General features: G+C 39.9%; 1 protein-coding gene across 3 annotated transcripts in view; it reads left to right on the forward strand.

The window, feature by feature from the left end:
• The first annotated feature begins 7,534 nt into the window (after positions 1-7,534).
• Positions 7,535-27,914, forward strand: part of adipor2 (adiponectin receptor 2) — a 47,874-nt gene continuing 27,494 nt past the window's right edge. For 2 of the 3 annotated variants that reach the window (XR_004629309.1, XM_034673491.1), the window contains exon 1: positions 7,536-7,663. The gene's annotated coding sequence lies outside the window, so the exon portion shown is untranslated. Of the gene's footprint in view, positions 7,664-7,773; positions 7,898-27,914 lie in introns of all 3 variants that reach the window. The other variant, XM_034673492.1, reaches the window with a different exon arrangement.

Below are 27,914 nucleotides of genomic sequence, written 5' to 3' on the forward strand. Positions count from 1 at the left end.
TTCTACATTTTTTTCCACTCTTTTTCAGCAAAATGAAGTTTATTGTTTCTGATAAAGGTAATCAAATAAACTAAAAGGAAAGGGCATTTTCTTGACCTTGTACAGAGTCACAGTCAGTTAAGTCTGTTTTATTGAGGGTGCTGGTTTAGCTCAGCAGTTAAAGCCTGTAGTCCTCGTCGTAAAGTCCAAGACTTTGTTTCCAACCTCAGCCTTTAGCTGCCCTCTCTCATAGTCATTCCCTGACCTCTCCTCCCGGCCTTTCCTGTCCCTCTAACAAATAAAGACAAAGTGGCCTAGAAAGAAATCTAAGAAAGACTCATTTAATTTAAAGTAGATTCAAATTCCTCATAAAATTGGGCATTTTCCTCTTTTTGAGACATTAAAATAGCGTGCCTGAAAATGTTACCAAAGACAAAAGTAGTGCTAGCTAGCATACATTTAATAGCTTATTTTAAATTCCACTAAGTGCAACGTTACACAAAAATGTATCTGTGTTAATCCATGCTAATTATATCCCTATCACAGCACTGAACCATGGGGACTATCACAATGTTTTTATTTGTAATACACCGTTACAAGGACTTCTAAATTATGAATATTAGTTAATGTATGTTCATATTTGTAATGTTTTTCACCATCTTCTCACACCCAAGGGCGTGTTTCTTAAAGTCCTTTCTTCCTCTTGATGACTTAATTTGTTGTTGGTCATTCCTGCTGTTCCCCTCATTCTCTGTTCTCCTATCTCTGTTTCTCACACCTCTGTCACGACCTTTGAACTCTTCAGATGGACAAACAGCTTTGCTCATCATCTCCTCCATGGATCACCGGCTGCTTTAAACTGCTCAGGTTTGCGTCTCAGACTTCATCGTCCACATTGACTCTCTTGTGGGCTCCTTAATGGCACCAACGGTTTATTTTCGGCTCTATGAAATACTCCAGCAGCTGAACATCCTCCAACAACTTTTCTCATTTAAGTGTTAAGGAGACTGTCATGGCTGTGCCTGTTCAGTACAGTGACCTACCTAACAAGCCCATTACCTTTAGCTCCTCACAGCTAATTCAATTAGACCACTGACCAGAGCTGTATGACTAACATACAACACTGTGTGTGTGTGTTATCTTCCCATGCCTTTATGTTTAGTCTTCTTCTTGTTTTTGAGACAAATCATTCCTTCAGTCGACGTATTTATTGTGCCACACAGTGATAGTTTTTGTGTGTGTGTGTGTGTGTGTGTGTGTGTGTGTGTGTGTGTATCTATCTATCACTGCAGATTAGACCAGTGAAAGTGCACCCGGTGTTTTCTCTAATCCCTGTCACCTGACGGCCATCTGCTGCTGTGATGCTGCTAATTTTATCATCTGGAACGAATAGACTCAAGATGAGTCTCTTTTTTTTTAACTTTGAGCTCCATTCATGAAAACTTTTGTTTGTTTTGAACTTTATTCTCTTCTTCCTTACAACTCTTTTTAAAAGTCTGTTTGAATGCACTTCATTTGAAAGTCCATGCACTAGGAAGAGTGAGGATGTTGTATTGTCTCTGAGGCAGTCTCTTGGCTTTGATATCTGGAGTTTTGCTGACTGCACCATCAGTCTGTGCAGCTTTGGCGCCTTAAGTCAACCTTGTAAATTTTGCATCAGTCTCAGGTACAAAACAACACCATCCAGAAACCTTTTTCACGTTATTCCACATTTTTCTCTCCCATGTGTAAGCCAGACCCCCTGAGGGGACACTTAAAAAGACAAATTCAGAGTTTCTAATTTTGTTTCATTTGACTTGTGTCCCCTCAGGTGTTTGCTGTCTTGAAACTTACACTTCTCTCTACACGTTTTTTTCTTATCTTCCTCTCCACAGCTTACTCTGCTCCTCTGGGAGTCGCAGCTCGGCAGCAGAGAGGGGGATGTAAAATGTAGCTGCTGGGCTTTTTGAAAAGGCCAAAAAATCATCTTTGAACATGCATCTGCACGCAAACTCCCCTGGAACAAGAGTACAGTGTTTTTAAAGGTGGCATTAATGACACCTGATCTGAGTCTCTGTTTCTCACCTGCAGGAACTTCAAGAGTTTGACTGCCAGCTGTCTAATTATAAAGCCAAACATGCTCAGAGGCATGAACTCTCTTGGCTGTTAGAATGCAATTTATCTTCACTTTTTTTTCTCACAGCTGTGATGTTTTTGGCGCTGAGAAGGAAGATAATCCCTCTACAACCTGTTCTCTTTATATGTTGGTGCAGGAGAGGAGGAATTGGAAGCTCTGCTTGTTGCACCTTTTACGTCCAGTGGGAAAAACTGCCAAGGCTGAAGGGCATTCTGTGCAAAAAAAAAAAAAGACAACACTGAAGTAGAGAAATGTCTTCAAAGAAACAGAGCCAAGATTTTTAGTTGTTTTAGGCTTGTAGTGCCCCATAAAAGGCCAGTCGTGATGTGAAAATCTGCAAATGTCAACTATAAAACAAGCTGTTTTTGTTTACACAGTCTTAGGCACACAAAGCTAGCAGCATACACAGTCTGAAGCAAACTATAGAATGGGCTCTTGCTGTCAGTGTGTGTGTGAGATTAGCCAGCAGCTGTTAAGACATCAGTAGGCGAACTCTGATCTGGATTAGCCAAAAAGCAAACACCTAATTTTTTTTGTCTCAAACACACACACACACACGCACACACACACACACACACACACACGAGTAAAGATATACATTCATATTTGACTTTCTTCATTGTTCTCTTTATGCCTTTTTACTCCTTTCCTCTCCAAACATGCACAGAGCTCAAGATGAACACAAACATCAAACGCCACTCTTCTGTAAGCTCACTCATCCATGTGCTTCTACAAGCTGTGGCTGCAGCAGAATGGACCACTATAAACCAGAATATCTAATCTCAGTGGGATGCTATAGCAGATTTAGAGTTATGAGTGTATTTCTCACATCAGTGGCACTGTTGTCATCCTATTTAAACCTGTAAATTTCACTAACCCCCTCTTTTTTGCGCACGAAGAGATGCACCAGGCTTATAATCATCCTTATTTGTCTGAACATGTTGTATGTCTGACAGTGTTAATCTGCATGGCTGGTTTCTGTTGTAGTTGGAATGTGAAAAGGAAACATCTGAAACCAACAAGCATGCAAATCACAGACTGATGATGCAACACAGACTGATTGCTGCAGGATAAAATGGGGCTTTGGCGGTCAGTACTCAACACTGTGTTACAAATGGAGTGTTTGAAAATCTTTCTAAGATTTTGCAGTAAATCTAACAACATGCAAATCTCAGTTGCACTTTTTGGGTAGATTTTTTCACACTGCAAAAATTTGTGAAAAAGTGGTCATGCAAACTGCAAAATGAAAATGTTATGCATCATCATATGTATATAAAATTCATTAATGGAGCTGACACTTTAACCCCTCTCATAGAAATGCAGGGCAGCAGCCATGAATAAATGTTTATTAAAAGTTACAGTGACTTTGAAAATTAAGCAAACTCCTTTCATGAGAGTTAACCTTTACATGAAGACAGGTCAAGCTTTGACTGAATACAAATGAAAATATAAACAATATGAGTTTTCATGCGATATTCATTTGAATGCGAGCCTAGCGCTGCATTAACTCACACCAAACGTAAAAAATCAATTACATACTGTTCTGCTTAACTGAACTCTAAATACAGTACTGCTGTGATCCAGCTTTCCATGACCTATGATTGAGAGAATGAGGTGTGCTGGGTGTGAAACATCATGTAATCTTCTCCTCTGTTACACCCTGTTGGTGCACGTGTGTGCGCTTGTGCATTGGCGGATGTGAGTTTATTAGATCAGCGTGTTCGTGACCATATGTGGGCTCATGTGTGTGACATTCAGGCCTGTTGGGCCATGAATGTCACTGCTGTTGCTCTGTATTTGCATGGTAAAACTTCTCATGATGAATGCGGTAAGCTTTGTCAGTGTGTACATACAGCTTAAACTCCCATGTTGTACAAAGCAAACACACCATTTCAAATAAACTGTTTTTATTAGCTATTTTTGATAGCTAATTTGTAGCTCATACTATTACTATTAAGTGTCAGCAGTGGAAAGAACATGTTGTTTTGACTCTCATAGTTTAATGTCAGGTGTGGTCTACCTGTTGTGACTTGTGGTAACCAATGGATGCCCAACAAAACAAAAAAGATTGCGCTTTTTTTTCAGCCTTTTACCAGAATTAATCAATACATATGTAATTTGAAAATGATGGACTTTGAAGTTGTTTTTAATACTTTTGTAGACCTTTTTGTTTGAGCTGAATCAGATACTGTTTGGACTCTACACCAAGACAGCAGTGCAGATTTTGCAGCTTTTGATATCGATAGTAACATGGTGTATTTCCCCAGTTAGACGAGCAACAAGGGTTAAAAATGCAGTTTTAATCTTTGGCCAAGTCTAGCCAAGTCTTAAATAATCCTCACAGTTCTAAAGGATCTCATCTGTTGTATTGCCCCGGTTGGTACAGCAGTAAAAGATTATCTAAATGGACACGTTAGCCAAGGAGGAGCTCGCCCAAAAGTTTCCACATGCACTCAGAAAGAGGGGCAAAGGAACATCAAAACACTAGATTAGAAATGAGAGCATGGTGCAATCAGAAATCAGGGTTATGCAAACACACTGCCACCTGGAGAGCATGGAAGGAGGGCTGAGGGAATGTAGGGCTGCCTTCATTAACCATCAATTTACAATAATTAGCAGCATATCAGGTCATCTGCTAACATAACAGAAGCTTCAAACTGCACTCTCACATGAAACAGATAACATTTTATAAAGGGTATCTATAATTTGAGAAAACTTCTGAGTGCAACAGAATGATTTCAAATTTGTTCCCTCTCTGTTACCTCACTTACTCCTCTGATTAGTGCACTTTTCCCAGGAGAATGAAGCACACTATCAGTAACAGACAAGGTTAAAATTCCTTCACATTCCTTCACATGTTCATTTGGCCTGAAAACATATTGTTTACTTTGAGAATCAAGAGGTGGGACTTTGTCCGAAACACAAGTAGAGGGAGACAAACTTTACACCAGCCTGACAGTTCTACCAAATTGCAAAAAAAAAACTTCAGCCTAATCAATGAAACACTGTAAATATAAAAAGTCTTCTGTAACAACCATATTCAAGTGTTTAATGTTGAAAACAGAAATTACTGGAATTATGGACAAATTATGGCATTTACTCGCTTTGTTTTGTAAATGTGATTAAATCTAACTTTCTACTGACTTTGCCTTTATAATTACATAACCAGGATAACACATTATCTTTAACCTATTTTATACTCCCACCATAAACTAGAGTACAGTGCGGCCGCTAGACTTCGCTTCCATTACAAAGAGAATAAAGATGCATATTTATCAATATCATGCATCATTCTTATCACTGAGACAAGATATTAGATGAACAAGTTGCCCCAGGAGATAATAAAAGCAGCAGGTCAAAGATCAAAACTATGTTGTAAGCATTAGCAAAGCAAAGGCTTCAAGGTTTTCAACATTTTCAGAGTCTTTCAGCTTGTATTTCCAAGGCCTCTTTCTTTAAAACAAAAAAGTATCTGTTGAAAAAGAAGTTGAACTTGTTAACTCTAAGCTTGTGACCCTGATTAACTTGACCAGTAAAACTGCACTTAACTGTACTGAATGTAACAACACACCCAGCTCCCATAGCCTTGCATCACAATAAATCCATTTGCACAATCATGCAATAAGAGTCAGCCACAGTTGCAGAGCAGCAGTGTGTGTGTGTGTGTGTGTGTGTGTGTGTGTGTGCGCGTGCGTGTGTGTGCGTGCGTGTGTGTGTGTGTGTGTGTGTGTGTGTGTGTGTGTGTGTGTGTGTGTGTGCGTGCGCGTGCGTGTGTGTGTGTGTGTGTGTCGACACCCCGGGCAAAGGGGAGCAGAGAGGCCACAGAGCAGGTGATCCAATGGTGGGGTGATACTCAGTGTGGAGTCACTGCATGTCCCAGCTGAAATATAGGGGTGGAGTTGCACTGTCACACCATCTGCCCTTGTTTAACTTGGACTGTTGCTTTTCACATCAGACAAGCATTTATGACCTCCCTACAAGAGTCAATTATGTATTACCCCAATATTAAAGCAACAGAGTAACATCTTGTTTTTAAGGCAATGCATTTATAACACATCGCCTTTATTAGCACCAAAACAAACACATCCTGGGGCAAGACTGAAAATCAACCGTTTTGATAAACATGTAAAACCCATGTGTAAATACAGTTTGCACATTGTGTTCTTAAATGTCAGGATCTGCTGCTGTTGCTGTTTTCCCTTCAAAATCTAACAGTTTTTGGATGAAACACGATCTTTGATTACATCATTTTGGGCGTTGTCATTACTCATGTTAAGACTACTGTTAAATCACTGAAAGAGCCCATGTGACTGAGTAACTTTTAATGAAATAATCAATACTTTCAACCTCTCACATGTGTGTATTACCTATACAAAACCTTCCCTCAAATGGTTTTATATTAAGATATATCATATAATCTAAATCAAACTCATCTAACACCCTGCAAAAAGCCAGCCCTCAAAAACAAGAAAAAATATACAAAAATTGGGGGTATATTACTTAAACTAAGCAAAAGTATCTGCCAAAAAAAACAGAAAATTTGGCTTTTCAAGACTTCTCCAAACAAGTAAAAATATCTAACCCTAATGAACCCAGAAATACCTTAAAATTAGTATATTTTCACTAATAACAAGTGCATTTTTCTTGATAGAAATAAAAAAATATGAGACTTATTTTCTCAATATGTTGAAGAATATCCTTAAATTAAGTAAATGGTAATGCCATGATCTTTTCATTTTATTTTATTTTGGGGGGGGGGGGGCTTTTAAATATTTATGTTTAGAGGAGAGGACAGTGGATAGTGCAGGAAAGTGGGAGAGAGTGGGGGAATGACATGCTGGAAAGAGGCCACAGGCTGGATTTGAACCTGGGCCAAGCATGTATTACTCAATATAGGTTATAAAAACTCAACAAGCTGTAATATCTTACTGAGATCATTTAGGACCAAAAAACTCAAAACAAGTGAAACACTCTAACATAAAAACTGCTTAGTGAGAAAAACTATCTTATCAGACAAAAATAAGCTAATTTCACCCTTATCTGAGAAATTCAATCTTACTTAGATTTCAGTTTTTGCAGTGCATTCTTTAAAGTTGCTCAACCTCCACATGGCAGCTACTTGCTTAACACGTTTCTTACTGAAAACCTCTTTCTATGCACCTAAAAAGCTTTTCAGATGGCGTATCAAATATTATATGTATAACCCTTAATACATATTTCTAACAGCTCTGAAATGTTGATGAATTCACGTTTTCAGCACTCTTTTCGATCACAGAGTTTGCCAAAATACTTAAAAACTACAACAAAGTTGCTCAGGCTATGAAAGCGTCATTCCACTTCCTGGTCTCCGCTGATTGGTCGCCCTTTTCTTCATTCTGTGCTATGATTGGTTATCTGGCGCTCATGCGAGTGGTGTCACGTGGCGTCGACGTCGCTGAGTGCAGTCTGGTGAAGCGACAGACAGAAAACGCTTCTCAGAGTAGAGGGGAGCTCAGCAGCGACTACAACTCTGTGTCCACTGTGTAACACTACCCAGAGGACTGATTCCTCCTCACACACCTGGACCAGGTGAGTCGTGCTGCCCTGAACCAGCCACTGTTAGATGTTGATGTTATTGTTCTGTGTCAGACTCTTGAATTGGACTTTCTCTTACCTCCTCTCTGGATGTAACCTGCCAGCTAGCAGCTTTGCTATCCAGCTAATTCAGGCTGTCAAAACAACAGAGAGAAGAAGAAGCATAATCTGCTAGCACAGGACTACTCTCTTTACAAGGCATTATCACCGACGTGAAAGGAGTGTTTGGTGAGTTTAAAGGCAGATATATTCATGTGGTTAGCTGTCAAGATAAAGGAAAGTCCTGTTGAAGAGTTATTTGGCTTTTTTCAGCTGCTGTTGTTAGCGGAGGAGCCAGCTCGCTAGCTCGTTGTAAACAAACCCATCATCCTCAGTCTGATGAGGGGCTGCAGTGTGCTTTACCTTAGACAAAAGGCTTGGTTCAAAAAAAGTGTGAAAACACTTCAATGATGAAAGATAGACATGTTCTCAGTGAGTGTTGTATCGGACGTGAAGGATTTGTCGCTGTCAGGTTGGAGTTTTGGGCTTTCTTTGTCTTGCTTGCTCGTGTTGTTTTGACTCCTCTGTTCCCTGTGTTCCTCATGGTGTTGCTCAGTTTGGAGCATTGTTTTTCTGTGTCTCACTGGGAGATATTTTTTGCTCACTTCAGTATATAATTATTTTTTATCTGAGAAGGGCTGAGGGTTTATTCTCCTATTTACAGCAAGATGTAAATAGTTTATTTTAAAGTCAATTTGTGCTCCTGTCATGACTCTCTTTGGTTCTTGTTTTTAGATACATGAATCTTACAAACAACACACAACTGCTTGTACCCTCTGTAGTTGTTATTTCACTGTTGCTGTATGTAGACATAATGCATGCTGTAACCCAGGGGGGTCCAAACTTTTTTCAAAGAGGGCCACATATGATGTTGTTAGAATACCTCAGGGCCAGTGGCTCCTACTGAGACTTAGGAATTATAAAAGTTATATAAGAAATCTCTATTTAATAACAATTATTTTACATTTTTTCTCAATAAAACAGTAACTAGGTAGTCCTCAGTTCTCCACAAGCCACATAATAGCAAACCTTATCTTCTTCTGGACATTTTTTCATTATGGTCGGGTAATGTGGGAAAAATATTGTATCATTATTTTCCTATGGCAGGATCACGATCTGGATTTCATCACACTTCTTTTTCATGTTGTTTTTAAGACTTTTCTGACAAGCAGGCAACATTTTAAGAACAAATTCATTCTTTTCCTGAGTTCTGAACATTTTTTATGCACCAAATTTTGCCTTTTCTGTACAAATTCATAATTTTGATCTTGTCTTGTCTCCTCTTTTTTGTCTTCTGAACTTTTATTGTTTATAAAGAACATTTTCACATCATGATAAAAACATTCATTTCAAAACCTGTCAACTTTAAAGAGTTCTTCTGTTTCTTCTTTAATGCCGTCTTGCAGAATTCCCAGTGTTTTGGCTTTAGACAAGTAGTCCATATGAAGCTTTTGAGACGTTTCTGGATTGACATTAGTTTGTTTGTGCACTTGAAAGAAACTGCACATGTACAGATGATTCAGAATGTGATTAATTTCTGTGCTATAAATAACACAATTTAAGATTGAAGCTTAGGGCCATAAATAAATGGACCTTGGGCCGCAATTGGCCCCCGGGCCGTACTTTGGACATGCCTGCTGTAACCAATAAGCAGTGTTGGACAGTATCGGAGTAAATTTACTTGAGTACAGTACTTAAAGCTCCTGTGAGTAACTTTCAGTTTGTGATGATTTTGGCGCCCCATGTGGACACAGCAATCTTTGCTGATTTTGTCCTGGACATGTGTTTAGTGTTTCTTGACTATAAAATCTCTGTTCACAGTAAAACATGAAGAGTGAAGTGTCTATAGCCGAGGAACATGTGAAAAGCAGAATCAGCAGCGTGTACCTAATTACTGACACCTACCCCCTGCCAGTGATTTCATATGTTAACAATAACTGTATAGAAACAGTCAGTCTTCATGTTGATGATCTGGTTTGCTTACTTTGGTCATAAAGAGACAACAAAATTGATTTCAGTCTGTTTCACAAACAGTTAAAAACTCCCTACAGGAGCTTTAAGTACATTTTTTGAGAATCTGTAATTTACTTGAGTATTATTTCTTGGAGGAACTTATTACTTTGACTCCACTACATTCAGAAGACAATTATTGTACTTTTTACTCCACTACATTTATATCAATGCTCTAGTTACTCACTACTTTTGCTTTGTCAGCTCATGCATTTCCTTCTCTAAGACAGTAACATGTGTTTGTGTAGTTCTGTTTGTCTCAGTGGTTTAATCATACCTGTATATTGTGCGTCTCCTCGGTAGAACGTTGAGCAAACACAGAGCAGATTTCACTCAGATCAGGCAGTTTATGTAGAGGTGGTAATGATGGCTATAATTCTTCACCTGAGCACCCATGGACATATCTTCAGCCCATGTTAGAGGTTTTTAAAATGAAGAATGATACGTATCTTTTGAAATGTTCTCCCTGTTTCCCACTCTGCACAAACAAACAAACATTCACTGTCCAACCTGAGAAAGCGTGTTGAGCTACGTAACATTTTTTTCATCCCAGATGAACATTTCAAACTAAGTTGTCTGTTCTTGGAGTAACTTAGTGACTGTTTTTATTCCTTGGTATAGTTTTTAGAGATTTCAAGTAATGGGTTCTAAATAAACATAATGTAACAGAATGTACTCCTATATATTCTTGACTGCACTCATGCTGTGTGAAAATACAATGTTTTGAGATTTTTAAGAAGTACTTTGAATACTTAAGTATTTTAAAAAGCAAGTACTTCAGTACTTTAAGTCAAGTAATAATCTGACAGAGCAACTTTCACTTGTATTGGAGTGATATTTGACCAGGAGGATCTATACTTTGACTTAAGTAATGAAGACGTGTACTTTGTCCACCACTGCCAATAAGTGATGGTTATTATCTCATAATTCTGTCACAGCTTCTCTGAGTTATCCTGCTTTCTACTAATGCAAAATGCTCCTCATAATGTTTTTCCTGTATGATGTGACTGGCTTCTTGACATTTCTTTTTTAGCTGCACTGAATACACATACAGGATTGCATCTTCAGTGTGCCACGAGGCAGACTGAGGTCATTTCATAAATATTTGATATGCCGGGTAGCTGATAGCCTATTTGTCTTGAACCAAAACTTCATGTACAAAAACACTCCCAGCTGTCCCCTTGCTGGCGATTGGTCCATGGATATTTCATGAAGCAGAGTCCTGGCTCATGTTAAGGTTACAACACAGTTTTCATTTGTATCAGTGCAGTCTGACCGGTTAGGGCTTCATTGTGTCATTATTCTCACGTGAAGTTGAAACTTGAAACACCAGTATTGCCTCATATACTTCCATGTCCTAGCCTACATACAGGAGGGATGCAAAGCAGATATGTGCATCATTTACATGAACATGCACCATGTTCTGCAGAAAAATCAAGTCCTGTGCAGAGCAGTGCTTCTTTATACCCACAATACAGAAGTTCATTTATCTGACATTCATCTTACCAGGAAATTTGCAGTAATTTCCTGTTCCATGCCATCCATTCGCAATCATACAAAGCATGAATTCAGAACTTGCATCACTCCAGCTGATGTGTGCACAGAGTCTCATCCTGCTAGACATCACCATTGAGCAATACGTCATGTATTTTTACTAGATGTAAAACTCTCTAGAGATTTTAATGTATGATGAAGTCATTTTTTGACAGCATGCCAGGCAGGAGGGCAGCTAAACATAGCTTCTACGAATAGTAGAGCTTGTCAGTGCAGAATTGATTGATCATAAGAAAGGAGTAGCTGCTTCTCTCTCTCTCTCTCTCTCTCTCTCTCTCTCTTTTTTCTTCTTTTATATCTTCCTCCACTTGTCTGTCTGTGATTTCTTTTCTTCCCTCACACGCCTTAAAAACAAAAAGAACAAAGCGCTTTTCTCTTACATTTTGCTGCGTTATTGAACATGTGGACACGTAACAAAACTACAATACGCCCAGCTAAATAATCCTGTCAATAGTTAATGACTTTGTCTATAGGAGCAGGACGCCTCCAGCACCCCAAACACTGAGTTTAAAACAGCCTGAACAGAGAGAATGATTGTTTCTGTTTGAGGAAGTTTGCCAGCTCCTGCAGTGTTTGCACATACCTGTATGTTTATATATGTGCAGTAAATTCTTGAGTATATATAGGAGGACATGAGGTGTGTATGTAGGATTTTATGTCTGTCAAGCTGCTCGGCTAAAACCTTCGTCCCAATCATGAGTAAACTTTCTGTTAAAATGTGAATACACCGACCCAGTCTCATATAAGTGAAACAGAAAGCCTAAGTTCTTACTGTAGTTAGTAGCTTTAGGTTTCCCTTTCATCAGAACATTTAAGGGGGCTATTTTTATCCACATGTGACCCACCTTCGGATTACCACCCAGGGCTTGAAACCCACTGCATTTGGTTGGTCACACCGGGGGGAGCAAACAGCGCATTGACCTTGTTGTAGTCTCTGTCTGCTCTGCTTTATGTTCAGAGACTAACCTGCACTATATTTAAGTCAATCTGAGCAGTTTCATGGAGAAAACTTGGAACAGTTTAAGACCTTAAACGTGTTCTGAAATGATCAGGGATTCCTTGCTCTTGTAAAAAAAAAAAAAAAGGTTCAGAGTTTCTTTAGAGGGAAAACAAACTCAGCAGATTGATTTTTTCAGCCTTCACCACCCACAAACTGTGAGGAGTTGATAAGTTGGTGGAGCTAGCAGGCAGCGGCAGTCTGTTACATGAATGTTTTATGTGGATTTTTCTGCTTTTGCACATGGATCTGATGGCAATGTGTCTGTGCGGAAAGTTTGGATTGTGGGAGCAAACTGGGTCATGTTTTTATTCATTTATTGACATTTTAGCTCCTTCTATTTTCAATGAAATCACTTAACTTTTCCAGGAATGCTTTTTTAAATAATGACTGTAATTTAGAGCCGAAAGGGTGCTGAGGAGTTTGGAAGCTTTTGGAGTAGATATTAGGTGAGGGATGGGGACAGTGTCAAACATAAGGACTAATGTGTGTGTGTGACACGTGGTCCTTTCATTTCAATCCAAACAGCTGACTGTGACAAATTGGCCCATCTCCTCTGTGGAAGGACACCTGAATGTCACCTAACATATGTGGAGTGTGTGTAACCTGTCATTGTATTTTTCTCCTGTGTTCTGATGAATGAGAAACATCTTTAAGAGAGGGTGTCGTAGTTTATTAATACTTATTTTTATAGTAAATAGTTCCTCCCTATGTTAATCTGTGTGTGTATTTTGTAGTACCGCTGCTACGGTGAATGACAGAGAAGGGGGACTGTGTGAGTGTGTGAGTGTGAGTGTGTGTGAGTGTGTGTGTGAGTGTGTGTGTGTGTGTGTGTGTGTGTGTGTGTGTGTGTGTGTGTGTGTGTGTGTGTGTGTGTGTGTGTGTGTGTGTGTGTGTGTGTGTGTGTGTGTGTGTGTGTGTGTGTGTGTGTGTGTGTGTGTGCTTCCCCTCACACTGCTTCTCTTTGTTTTTGTGTCTCCATCATAAGACTGCTGGCAGACACATCAGTAACTCGCTGCTGTACCAGGACTGAGCAATCACCGGGGGACACACACTCACACACAAAACCTAGATATGAAGAGTTACTGTATAGAAACACACAAACCTCATCACAAAATCTTCAGCTGTTTTCTTAGTATTTTGTAATATTTCAGGTTAGGGCTGGGCGATAATTATTGTGATATCATTTTTCTCAATTTAAATATGACAAATGTTTGATATAAATTTGATATATTTAAACATGTATCCTCAGTCACTGGAAAGGGAGGGGGCGCTAATGAGCCTTAAACACACAAGTTGCTACCCAACATTAGACAGAAGAAGACGGCATTGAACACCCAATCATGTTGCAGGATGAGAGGTAGGCGGGGCTTAAAGACGTTCAGAGCGGAATGTAAACACAGCTCAGACGAGCGACAGCGACATGGAAGAAAGCATAAAACTTAGCAGCTCAAAGCAGAGTCATTAGTCTAACACTTTTAACTTAATACACTCTATTAAATATACTTTCAGGATGTGGGGAAAGGAAAAGCTCAGAGACAACTTCTGCTGTTCATTTCTAACACGTTGAATGTCCACTGCGACCGTAGGACAACTGAACACTGAATAACCGTGATGCATTCACTGCACTGTGGGAAACAACATCATCCTGCCCGTGACCCATCTTAAGGGGGAGAGCACAACTCATAACAATACTCTACTAAACTGATACAGAGTATACAATTTTATATATATTTGTTGTATACACGGGCATAATAGTGAAGGCCCAGACTACAACATCTGGATTTACTGCAACAAGGGAACTGAACAGAAACATATTTCAGACTCACAGTGTCCAGTTTTCTATCTACTCGTTCTTATTGAGAAAAATAAGCATTTGAATGCGGTCAGGTGGCAGTCGGGAGCGCAACTGGGCCATAATCAGTCCGGGGCGGAGATATCGACTCCTGATATGAAACATTTTATCATTTTATCGTGATAACATAATCATCAATATCACCCAGCTCTATTTCAGGTGCTGTAGTTATGGTTAGGGAAACAAGCTTTGAGTTTTGTTGCAGAAAATCAGGTTAAACTTGAAACTTTGTAATAGTTACTCCTCACATAAAGCAACCCTCTAAAGGTTTAAGCAAACCCTTTAATAACAGTACTGTGTGCGATGACTCGCGTGGAGGCAGACAATCAAAGGTTTTCACTAATATCATGTTAGAGTGGGTGTGTGCATGTGTGTGGTTAGGCTTAAATGCAGGTCTCAGGAGGACCACAGAGTTCCAGCAAACAGTAAAAGCAGTCATGTGGTCTCCAACAGCAGGTTTACATCACTGTAAAGCGCTCCTAAATACAAAGGGAGGTCTATTCAGTGACCCTCTGCCACAGGAGCACACACAGCAGAGAGCTCAGTGAATGCATCGCTAAATGAAGAGTTTGACTCCAGAGCAGCTAATCAAATTTTTTGGGGGAAGAAAATGTGACGTCTGACTCTGCCAAATATTTCATGCATGGTGGGACAAATCAGATACTAAGTGTGAACAAATTAACAAGCCAGGAGGTCTTTGATTTGAGTCTTTTGCACGGATTGATTTAAGAAAGGACCTACTTTTTTCACCTAATTTGATAATAAGCAGTCAGCACAAAACTCATACTTAAAGTCATGTCTTAAAAAAAGTAAAGGTCAAAGGCTCATTTTGTTGGTTGCAAAAGAATACACAAATAAGAACATGTCATTAACATCAGGGCTACTTTCTTTCTACCTGACTTAGCACACTCAAGAGAATCACCTTTGACAATTTAACAAAAGAAAACAGACTGAACCAATACTCATTACAACAAGCACCCCACACTGATCCTGGCTTTTCCAGGTATATATAGATCTTTATGTTGACAGTTTACTCCACCACGTTGTTTAAAGAGCAATGTACAAAATGTGTTGTCACTGCAAGTCGTTATCTTATGCAACATTGACCGGCAGTGCCAGTTGACGTGGCTTCTTTGGATTCGAGAGTGACAAAACAACCAGCGTCTGCAAGTTTCATGATAAGAGTCCTCATACAGGAAATCATCTTGTAGCAGACTATCAGGTTGGGAAATCTCTTGCTAGCCAAATAAGACTTGATGAGGTAAACTAAAGATGCAGATCACTGAAACCTGTTTGACTGGATTTAAAATGAGGTACATGTAAAACCTGTATAAGAACACCTTGTGCTGCCCTACCTGAAAAACCAGGGTCATGCCTCAGTTGTGTTTCTATGTAAAATGCCTCCATGTTTACGTAACAGTTGGTAAACATGAAATCAGGTTAGCAAACTACCACAGGTAACTTATGATACAACCCAAATGTCTTACCTTGAAAGCTCATAGAAGGGCTTATTTTAGACATATTGACATACTGTTTACTGGCTTTAATTATACATTTTTTATGATGATATATTAATAAAAAATAGGGCTCAGGAAGCAAGACATGTCATAAACAAGATGCTGCAAGAGTCATCATGTAGTGTTTACAGCATATCCAAGATGGAGGGCAAAGCAGAGTCTGACCCTAATGTGACATTTTTTTGCTTTGTATCAATGCTAAGTGTAGTCAAAGTGTAATTTTGCATATTCACAGTATCAAGATACGAGTGGAATAGAACATGCTAATGAGTAAAAAGAGAAGAAACAGCTTCACTACCTGCAACAAGATCACACCATTCTTGTCAACGTCATCACCTCCTCTCATTTGCTCAAGCTGGATTTTCCTGTCTTTAACCGACTGCATTCACACACTGTTCACACAAATCCATCCATCCATCCATTATCTTGACCACTTAACCTGTTCCGGGTCACTGGGGGGCTGGAGCCTATCCCAGCTGACTTCGGGCAGAAGGCAGGGTACACCCTGGACAAGTCGCCAACCTATTCACCCAAATCTCTCAGTAGATATTTTTTGGGGAGGCTGGCAGGAAAAATAATCTGGATAAAGACAGCAAGAGCTTTTTTGGTTCACACATGCACCCGACCCTGACAATTTTAAAGTTATATATTTTTTGGGGGCTTTTTGAATTTATTAGACAGGCTGCTGAAGAGAGACAGGAAACGTGGGGAGCAGAGAATGGGGGAGGAGGGGATTATTCGAATAATCACCAAATAGCTGCTATGATTATTGAATAGTATTATGGCTAGAGATGCCCATCCCTAATTTTCAGGAGTATAATGCATGTGTGAAAACAGCTATGGTGGAGCGTTTAGCCACTTAAGTGCCCGGCTTTTCCGTCTGAAGTTGGTGGAGACCAAAAACAGAGCTAAAAAAGGAAAAATCTGAATTTATATTTAGCATATGGCTAAAAATAAGAAATAAATGCTAATGATAATGTGAAATAGCTTGAAATTCTGAGGAAGAGCATGTCGGCTCGAAACGTTACTCTGTGCTAAATAAACCGCTTACTGGTGTGCAGATCTTTGTGGTTTACGCTCTTTTTCATCAAAATATATTGGTCTAAAAGGTCCCCAAAACATGTCTTTAAAGTTTATTGCTCAAAAAACACTTTGAAATCAGATTTTGGCATGCCTGTAAATCCATCTTTTTCAGCCCTGCTCAGAACAGTCTGTTTTCTGTGTCTGTGCCTTTAAATGAGAATGAGCTCTCTGACCACGACCCCTCAGGAAGTGGATGTGCCCTTGGCTGTCCAGCACTTTGGTCTAATGTTTACATGTTGGCTGAATATACATGGCTGGTCACAGACCCGCGTTACTTCAACCCCCGGAATCTGATCCAGAATCTGATCCTGACGGAGAGGCGCCTGCAGCAGGACCTTTCTGAAGGATTGGTCGCAGATTTAGTGTTTCTTAATGTTTTATTTGTCAGTATGTCGACATGTGTCTTGGTACACAGCTACGAACATGTAGCTATTTAGCTATGCTAACTAGCGCTAGCACTTTTCCATGAAAAATAAAAATCATCCACTAGGTCTTCAAATCTGCAGACGTGGGGAGTAAAACCGACCTTTGTGTTTATTAAGACAGCCTACAACTAGCATGCCTCCCTCCTAAGCTCCTTGTTAGCACACGTGTGTGCAGGTAATGAAAAACGGAGGAGGAGTTGAGTTGTATTTTATACAGTCTATGGGCTGAACAAACACATTACAGAAAGGTGGAGAAATCAGAACAGGGGCAGAATGGATTTTTTTCATTTTCAGGGGTTTGTAGACATGCCAGGGAAACATATTTCAGGTAGAGAACCATTAAAAAGTCACTGAAACACTGCCACGTTGCTGTGAGGTGGGATGAACATCTTGTACTCGACGTTGTCATGTGAAGTTAATAGTTCAATGAGCAGAATTTGGTTTGGATTCTTCCATCTTCGTCTTCTACTATTCAAGGAGAATCATTCAGCTTGTCTGCATGTGTGGAACTTGCTTGAAGTCGCTGTTACACAATGTTATATTTCATGACCTTTGTTCTATATTTGTAGAAGTAGAAGTAGAAATAAACACTGCTCTTCCTCCGTCAGTCTGCGGCTAAGACTTAACGAGTCAGTACTCAAACATCCAAAACACTTGTGCAGTATTCAGGTGTGCATGTCATACATCCAGACTATGCTGCCGAGCGGGTTTAGTGAGTCAGATCCTCTCTTCTCTCTCTTCCGTCTCACCTTCTCCTTCTTGTTTTGTGAACAGAAGTAAAGCTTTCACCCACTTCTGTCTGCTGCCTTCACGTTCTGTTAACTTCCTCATAAAGCACATTTTCTCCCTCAGCTGCCAAACCCACCTCATACCCAGGCAGCAGGACTCGCTGTTATTTAGTTCTCCTACTAGTCCCCCTCCTCCATTACACATGATTTAAACACAAAGGGGATTTTATAGTACAGTCACACTCATGACGGATGGTCCCCTAACCCCAGCTTGGGTCCCCTGCCCCCTGTTAAAAAAGCAGAAGCGGGTACTGCTGCATCTTTTTTCTTTCCACTTCCACTTTTTACAGCTTCTGCCTGCAGTCCCCTCTCACTCCTTCCCTTGAGTAGGATAAAACTGGAGGACAAATCACTTCGTATTGACGTTTCTTTTCTTGTTTCAAAAAATTATTTTCTTATATTCCTTCCTTTGTGTGTTTTTTTTCTCTGCCTGAAGTCCTGTTGGGTTTGTCTATCCATTGACAAGACTGAGTCTTGGAGCAAACTCCTTATGTCTCCACAATGACAATCATTGCTTTGGAGTGAAGTCAGCTGTCTTGTGTATGTATGTGTGTGTGTGTCTGGGTGAAGGGAAGTGAGAGCGAGACAAAGAGAAAGATGGTGACAATAAGCATGAGGGAATGCACGGCACAAGGCCTCTGTGGACCTGGATAGATGACCTTGAGTTGGGACGGTTAGAATGCTAATGTTGGCATTTATAGCTGCAGATCCACTCAAAGTGTAGCTTTGTGTTAAAAGAACACTAACCATTAGTTATAGATGTATCATTACTATAGTTACCAGCTTAGATTTTACATGATTGATAAATCAGAGAGAAGGAAAGCTTCCATGGTTAAAGGGTTACAGGAAGTTGAGGTTACACTCGTTTAATTTCTTGCTGAGAGTTGGTTAAAAGATAGATAACACTTAAAATATACCTAGACCTAGAGATACCTCTCTCATCTGTATTGGCAATATAAAGCAACAGCCAGAGGTTTGTTAGCTTAGCTTTGCATTAGGACTATAACCAGAGGAAAACAACCAGCTGGGGGCAAAAGCACTGAAAGCTTGTACGGTGTTGTATTTGATTTGTTCAGTCTAGGCAGAACCTAACTTTAAGTTAAGCTTAACTGCCTTACAAAAATCTGTGCATTAGAGTTCATTAGCCTAGCATAGCATACAAACTGAAAGGAGTAGGAAACAGGTCATCTGGTTCTGTCTAAACCACAGACTGTATAAAATTTGGACGTAGTATCCGTGACGTCACCCATCTGTTTCTGAAGAGCTGTTTTGAGGCCAATCGTCGGCAGCAGCCATATTGCTGCTGTCGAGCGATTGTGATGTAAAGAGGCGGGCTTTGAGCCTCCTAGCCAACAGCTACAGTGTTCCTGCCTGTCAATCAAAGCAGCTATGCCTCTCATTGGAAGACTCGTAATCTCAATATCTTTGAAAGTACCGCGTTAGAAAAAATTCACCCCCCTACAGTGTGTGCGATCGAGAGAGAGAGATGAGCTATCCAGACTACATTCGTCTTTTGTACCAGGCTGTAAACATGTTTATTTCTGCTGTAAAGATTGTCTTTTTTGAATTGATGTGTATGTGGTTTCTGGTACTTCCGCCGCCAGCCTAAAGCGGATCCTCGATGAACTGCAGTTTTTAGCACTTCCGCATTGGACACATATTTTCAGGCCGGAGGTTGTTGCTTGGTCCAAACATAACGAAATCTGCCTTCAAACATCTGCAGCTCCGTTTTTTCCATGTTCAATCAAATTCTTCGTTCAAAATGTCAAGTCTTTATGCTAAGCTAATCTCGTTGCCTTCCTATTACCGCACAGACCAAGTTCCATCAATCCTCTCAGGACTCACAAAGAATCTGTGTTGTGACAGTCGTAGAGGTGAGAAAGGTTATTCTTTGAAATGGAGGTCCCAGGTTTGATCCTCCAAAAACAATAACCAACCCTGTAGATAACAACAGACTTCAAATGCCACAGATCTGCAGGTACTGTGAGAAACACCTGTAAGTACAGACTGTAATGCAGTGACTCAGCCTCACCTCTATCTTCTACCTTTTGAGGCTGAGATAGCCTTGGACTCGGCACATCAGACAATGTGTCGTGACATGAAGCGTAGACGATGTTGTATAACAAACCTGGAAAGAAAAAAAGTCAGAGCTGAACGTTTTTCCAACATAAAGGTGTTTAAATTTAACTAAATGTGCTTGACACATATCCACTCTCTTTGTCCTTGTTTTGACAAGTCTTCACTCCCCATCCTCCAGCATGAAGACGCATGTTCACCAGGCTGCAGGCTCTCATTATTGACATCAATATTTTCAGAGCAGTGACGTCCCTTGTGCCATGACTAAGTTACAAAGGTCTTAAAAAGCAGCCAACACGCACACTGCAGTGGCTTCACACACTGGCTGAATTAGTGGAATTGACCTCTGGGTCAAATCAATACCATCAATATTTAAAGCTCAATAGCATCCATAGTTAAAGGACAATAATGCTTATTGATGGGTTCGCTGTTGTAGCCTCGGAGCTGGATTTTAATGTCAAGAGGAGGAAATATTGAGAGTTAGAACAATCCAATAAGAGTATAAAAAGACTCTTTGTTTTTTTGCTGACATCAAGATTGCTTTGTTTGTTTATCTACTCAGGCACAGGTTGAAAATAGGTTTAATTAGTCAGGCTATGGCATTGTTGCTCAAGGGCACGCCAGCAAAGACCGTAAACAAGGAGAAAAGCTATTATCTGAACATTCTCACTTTTCACTCCTTTACTCAGTTTCTTCTACCCTAATGTGAAATATTTCAGCAAGAATAATCTATCTAATCTAATATGTTTGCATTCATAAACAAATCAAAGCTCTAAAATAGAAGAATATATCCTGTGGGATTGAAAAAAATAGTGTTTTTCCGTGTAACAGTCAAAGTTCATGTGTTTGCCTGACTTGTTATAAAGTACATATGGCAGTGCTTTAAAAAAGAAAACATTAAAACATATATGCATGTGAAGGTATAGGTAGGAATGGAAGCCATTCCAACAAAGAAAGCACCCTAATTTAGCCTGAAGAAATAAAAAAAAGTGCCAAATTTTTAGTCATTTTTATAGTATTACAAAATATATGTAAGATTAAAAAAGTCAAAATTATGAGATAAAATATCTAATTTGATATCAAACTCATGATTATGATTTAAAAGTCAAAATTATGAGAAAATGTATCAGATAAAAGTCATACGTATCCATGAAAAGTCCGTAGAAAAAGATACAAATCCAACATTTGAGATAGAAGTCATAGTTATTAGATGATGAAATGTCAATATTACAGGATAAATTAAAAAAACCTTGAGATCATAGGTTGGTATTAGAGGGAAAAAGCATTTATAGTTATGAGTTTAAGGTCAAAATATTGAGATTAAATAATGTTTTCATTATTTTCCCCTTTTTAATTTGAACTCTTTATCTCTTAGTAGGACTTTTAATTTCACGATTTTGACTTATTGTGTTATAAAAATGTCTAAAGTTTTTTGATAGATCTATCAGTCTTCACAGATTTTTTTCACCGATTGAGATGAGCTGTCATAAGACAGTCATCATATGTATAATCACTAGAGATGGGCATTTCAAGCCAAAATACTTTGATAATCATAGGCATCTATTTGACCATTATTCGAATAATCCCCACCCCATCCCTCACACACACACACGCACGCACACACACACACACACACACACACACACACACACACACACACACACACACACACACACACAGACCTGTCCCGTTAACAGTCCGTTTGTGCGTCAGTCGCGTTAACCAGCATTGGTACGGGGCAAGCGGCAAACTCCGGTCTCAAACGATGAAGCCAATGTGGAAGTGATATAAACTGCAGTACATCGAGAATCCTCTTGAGGCTGGCTGCAGAAACACCGGAAACCACATAGATATGAATGGGAAAAAGACGATCTTTGCAGCATTAATAAACATGTTTACAGCCTGGTTCAAAAAACGTCTTGGCCCTACAACGCTAATCTCTCTAATGGCACACACTGTACGGGGGGTGAATTTTTTTCTAACATGACGGTTAAGAAGATATTAAGATTATGAGTTTTGCCCAAATAAGGACATGACTGACGTGACTCCCGGTCGGGAACACACAGCCATTGGCTAAGGGGCTCACACTACGTCACACTCTGCCTGGTTGAGTTCCGCATTACCAATATGGCTGCTGCCGTCGATTTGCTTCAAAACAGCTCTCAGGAACAGATGGGTGACGTCACGGATACTACGTCCATATTTTATACAGTCTATAGTACGGGGTGCTGCTAGTAGCGGACACTGACAGCGTCTATCTCGATCTTTATGTCTGTGTTTCTGTGACGCAGTGCTCAGTCTCTGTTAATATACGTGTGCAGAAGTGTGAGATTCAGAAATGTAGAAAATCGCCTTGACTGTAGCAAATGTTAGCAAACAGCTTTAAGACGCTCTATAGCCACCGTCTGGCTTGAATACTGCATTACAACCAGGCACCGGTAAAAAGGATGAAGAATTGTGCTTCTAAAATGAGAAAATATTGGCATTAACTCTTCAATTTTTACCAAGTGAAAGAATATTCGAAGATCATTGCCCATCCCTAATAATCACAATGTCTTATTGTACTTACTGTATTTGGGTCCTTCCTTGTTGGCAGGTATATTGATCAAACGCTGGGTGTAGCATTTCATGATGGAAGACGTTAAAATGTAAGACATGGAAATGAAGCTTGCTGGTGAGCAGACATGGAGACATGTCTTTTGTGAAGGTTTCTTTTCAAGGCAGTTGGATTGTTATAGTTTACAGAAAAGCTGTGGAGAGTAATTAAACATCATACAGAGACTGTAATAGAGGGAAGTCAAGGATGTATATGACATTCTCAAAGGCGTTTATGTCCAAGAACATCATGATCATACCGTTTCCCTGCATGGAACGTCTTTATGAGTCAGTGTACATCCTGTTGTCGACCCACATAATGTGTCAGCTGTTCCCTGAAAACTCAAACTTGAACATTCTGGTTGGCTCAGACCCTGGGAAGCCCCATTTGTTTCGGGTGTATGAATCAGGTTCTTTCTCTCCTTTCCCCCTCTCTATTTCATGTTCCATCTATCGTAATGACGCTGTTTTATCTCAGTGTGGGGTCAGGCTGTTCTGTTCAGCCTCTTCTGTGGTCGTCTGGGCAGTGCTTGAAGACAGTGCCAATGAGTGTGTGTGTGTGTGTGTGTGTTTGTCTGTGTGTGTGTGTGTAATGTTTTTGGCTCTCACAGATAGTTGGCTGTAGAAGAGTAGGAGAGCACAGGCAGTCATGCATCTATAGTTTGAAAAATGCAGAAGAAATGTTCTATTGTTGACATCAGGGTGAAAACGGAGGTTGTTTAAGTAAAGCTGCTGGTCTGGAATTATCTTTTTTTATTTATTTATCTTTAATTATTATTATTATCGATAATTATCATTAGATATTATAAATTAAAGCTAGGGTTGGTAGTCTCGGAAAACTAGCATGAATTTGAATGTAGCATGTCCTCAGGACTCCGTCTAGGTCCCCCCCCTCCCCTCGGCGCTCCTCCAAAACGACGCCCCCGCTCACATGCACAAGCGCCGCTGATTCATGACCATATGATGGTGACTGATTCAAAAGCGGTCCTCACCAAAACATTATCATAGTGAAAGTTAAAAACACAAACAAACATGGCTGCTGTTAGTACTCACAACTATCATGCTAGCATTATCCAGTTGTACCGGTGACACGATATCAGGAGAAAAGTTATAACACATATAATACTGTAACAGCTCTACTGTTTGTTAAACGCGTTCAGTGCAGATGTTCTTAATTCCTACAGTGTTGACGGTCAGTGAAGGCATCAGGAGAGGTGTAGAGTGTGCAAGCAGGAGAGAGGAGAGACAAGAGGAGAAGTTCTTCATTCATTCAAACATTGATTGTTGCTTTGTTGGTTGGCGTGATCACGGCCGACAGTGACCGGTTAGTAAAACTCAACGTGTTCACCAATCAGCTTTTTAGATTCTGATCCGGACTACAGTCCTGAGCAAAGCACCTCATCGGTTCAGAGGGGACAGGCCCGAAGTCGAGCGAGAGAGGCAGTCAGTAGAGTCAGGGGAAGCAGAGGCAGGAGATGGGGAGTGCATGCTGGGGAAATGTACGTGCAGGAGGAGGGCAGAACGGCAGGACGGGATTTGAATGGTTTAAATTTTGGCACCCAAAAAAGGCTGATTGGTTGGTGTTTTCCCAGGTTTACTCCAGCTGTAGATAGCAGCTTTTCTTCACTCTTTCCTAGGAACACATTATGTATTGATTGCCATCAGGACATAAAGATCATTTCAACCAGTATAACAAAAAGTGTATCTAAATCTGACTAACAACCCCAGCTTTAATTATACATTTAATTATTTATTTTATTATATTATATTATTAGGTCTGTAATATCCATAAATATTAAGAGATTTTTAGTATATATATTTTAAATGCCAGAGATGAAATCTAATATTTTTGCCACAGTGTCAACAGACAGAGTCAAAATGTGTCATTTGCCCCTCTGCAGGAGGATTTGATATGACATGTGTGATCAGGTTATCCCTTGTATCGCTTCTGCTGTTGAGAATTGACCACCATTTTTATGGGGTTTAGACCAATCAGAATCAAGTATTCGACACAGCTGAGTAATATTAATAATTATCTGCCAAATATTTGCGTGACATTTTTTGTTTTCACCACTTTAGTCAAAGGTTGCTTCTAAAAAAAGGGTGTTCACAAAGTTATGTGCCCCTCATCTCTCTGGTGATCTATGAGTCACATGACTGACTTGAGATGGAACTAAGAAAAGAGAAAATAATCTACAGAGATGGATGTATTTTTCTTCTTTCCTGCATCCAGACTCTTATCAGACCCACTCAGAACAAAACTTCTCGTCCATTTGGGCTGTCAGGAGAGCTGTTTGTTCTTGTGTGACAATCAGGCCATAAGACTCTTCTCAGGGGAATCGACTACAGCTGCAAAATAACCCCCAAAAACATCAGAAGTAGCTCATTCCTCTTATTCCCGAGCTAATATGGAGCCAGCATGAAATCTCACTTTCCATCATGACGGAAGTTGAGGGTGCAGTTACTCAAAAAGAGCGTCGATAGAACTTTCAAAAATAGTCGATTGGGGAGAAGAGGAGGGAGGGAAAGCTGGGAGATTGATCGGACAATCTCTTAGAGTAGAAGTGTTTGATTTCGATTAGGGCTCGTGCCCACAGGCCAGTCATCTCAGTTCAGCTAAGACGCTCTTCTTTCTAATCTTCCCAGCAGGGAAAGCTCTACTGTCTGCTGGTCGATGGCATTGGGTTATGAAACTCTGTATTTTTCCTTTGACTCTCTCAATGATTTTCTCTGTTATTTCCATTTGTGTTGTCTCTAACTTCTTGTCTGTTTGCTTCCTTCCCTTTCGTATCTCTCCTTTTTTAGCATCTTTGTGAGGAGGTGTTTCTTCTCAAGAGTAATTATCATTCAGTGGAAAACACATGTAGACTCACATTTTAGCAGTGTCATCAGTGTGAACGGCTGGTTAACAGATGCATGCAAACCTACAGGGTGGTTTCTTTTACTTTCACATTGAAGAGGTTTTTAGTTCACTGAATAACAAGTTTTCCAGTAAACACTTCATGTTGTATACATAGGGCTGGGCGATAATTCGATAATGATAATTATCTTGATATCATTTTTCTCAATATAAATGTAACAAATGTTTGATAAAAAAAATGGATATATTTAAACCTGCAATCACCCCCCAACCACTGGAAATGGAGGGGCGTTAATGTGTCTTCATTGCTAGTTGCCACCCAACATTAGACAGAAGAAAAAGACAACATTGAACAGCCAATCATGTCACAGGATGAGAGGTAGGCGGGCTTGAAGACGTTTGGAACGGAATGTAAACACAGCTGAAACAAGCGACAGCGACACGGCAGAAAACTCAAAACCTACCAGCTTAAAGCAGAGTCGTTAGTCTGACACTGTGCTGACTCAGCGTTAACTTTTAACTTAATACACTAAATAAAAAAATACTGATCAGGATATGGGTAAATAAATGTAATTATGCAAATTATCTCAACCTGAGAAAAATAAGAATCTACAAACTAAAACGTCACAAAAATCTCATTTTACACTAAAGACCTGCTTCCTGTTAGCACTGTCAAAATGACTGATTCAAGAAGTTAAGCAGAAAACTAAATCCAGATACAATCTAACAAACTATCTTCAGCTTTTACTCAGGCGCAAAAAATCTGCCTTTATATTCAAAGGAAATAATGATTTGATTTGTATCGTGATAATCCTCGATATTGACTGATATGAAATATTTTATCGTGATAGCAGCTTTTTTAATATCCCCCAGCTCTAGTATACAGTTTGGTAAAACAACTGCAGCAAGAAAACAACCAGTGTCTTCAATGAGGGACTACACCATTAACTGTAAATACAGAATGGACACTGACACTCTAATTCTGCCCACTGCCCACGGCAAAAGATCAACTCTGCAGGCGCTGTAGTATTTCGCTGGTGCACAATCGACCTGGCTGCTAGCATTTACGCTTTAGTTTCAATACGGATATGGACAAAGCTTACAGCCCATTCCCTGCGTTCATGTCGTCCGTATTCTTGTACGATATGGACCAAACATTTAAGCCAGAACAGCAAAACAAAACATAGACAAACACTTTGGATCAGGCAGGGTTTTAAGTGGACAGATTGGAGATGGTTAGAAACAATTAACATATGAACGAGGTCGCCTTGCTACCCCAAATTCTGCTACACCTTTGCCATGTTTGTTGTCTGAAACTTTGGACTCTTCTCTTGTGTAACTTTTGACTCTGCGTGTCGCCCTCTCGTGTATGCATTGTTTATCGTCCATCCTAAAGGGTACATGGTAGCAGTGACAGCTATGTAATTTAAATTACATATATTGTCATACATAAAGAAAGCAGATATGACCCTCAGAGCTCTTTCATCCCCTACATGCTTACAATAACAAATGATGTTGTTAGCAGTCTGTGTGTGTGTGTACATGTTTACAACTACATGCTCAGGTACCTCTTCCCCCTTGAGGATTCAATCCCCTAATGTATGTTAGTGGTAGCTGGTTTAAATTGAGTGCTCCAGTGCTCAGGGCCTCTCTGGAGTGCTGTGTGTGTGTTTTGAGATGGTAACACACTCACACACAGAAAACTGATCTCAGCAATGTAAGACATGCTGATACGAATGTGCAGCTGCAGTATTCATCATTTATGGACCATTAAAGGCTTCGGTCGCGTGAGTGTTTGGCAACAAGCTGCTGTGAAAAACATGCAGATATGAAAAGGTACAGGTCAGAGACACATGGGCGTGTTTATCCGGATGAAGGACTTTTATAGTAGGCCTGTTTTAACTAGTCCGGAGTCAGTGTTGTGGGGATGATCCATCAAAACTATTCAATCTGTTTGTGGTTGAAACTGTCACGGTATGCCAGAATGCTTATAACACCTCAGCAGATGATGTATAGTGAAAAGGTTGTGATAGCTGATTGGAACCATGACAAGGTGAGCAGAACCCTGACTAATAACAATGATCTGCTATACAGAAATTACAGCCATGCTATGGAGAACTGACTAATCAGAATCAAGCACTTAACTCACCCTTGTTCTAAGTGAATGTAGCAGCAATTGCTCACAAGGTGTCATATTGTGTTGTTAAACAGGAGAAAAACCTGAGTGTAGAAGCTTTGTTGTGAAACCGTACTATAAGTTCTCAACAGAGACAAATCCTCTTCCTGTCTGTGGATCTCTTCTTCCTGTCCTTGACTCCCTTCGTCACTAAGCAACTCACCGTAAGAGCAAATCGGCAGCTTCTCATTGGCTGCCGGTGTGGGCAGATCCAGTACCAAAAGGCCTTGATGCCACGGGTAACCTTCGAAGCTGCGGAGATAAGCAACA

This window comes from Notolabrus celidotus, chromosome 21 (genome assembly GCF_009762535.1).
Source record: "Notolabrus celidotus isolate fNotCel1 chromosome 21, fNotCel1.pri, whole genome shotgun sequence".
NCBI classification, from domain to species: Eukaryota; Metazoa; Chordata; class Actinopteri; order Labriformes; family Labridae; genus Notolabrus; species Notolabrus celidotus.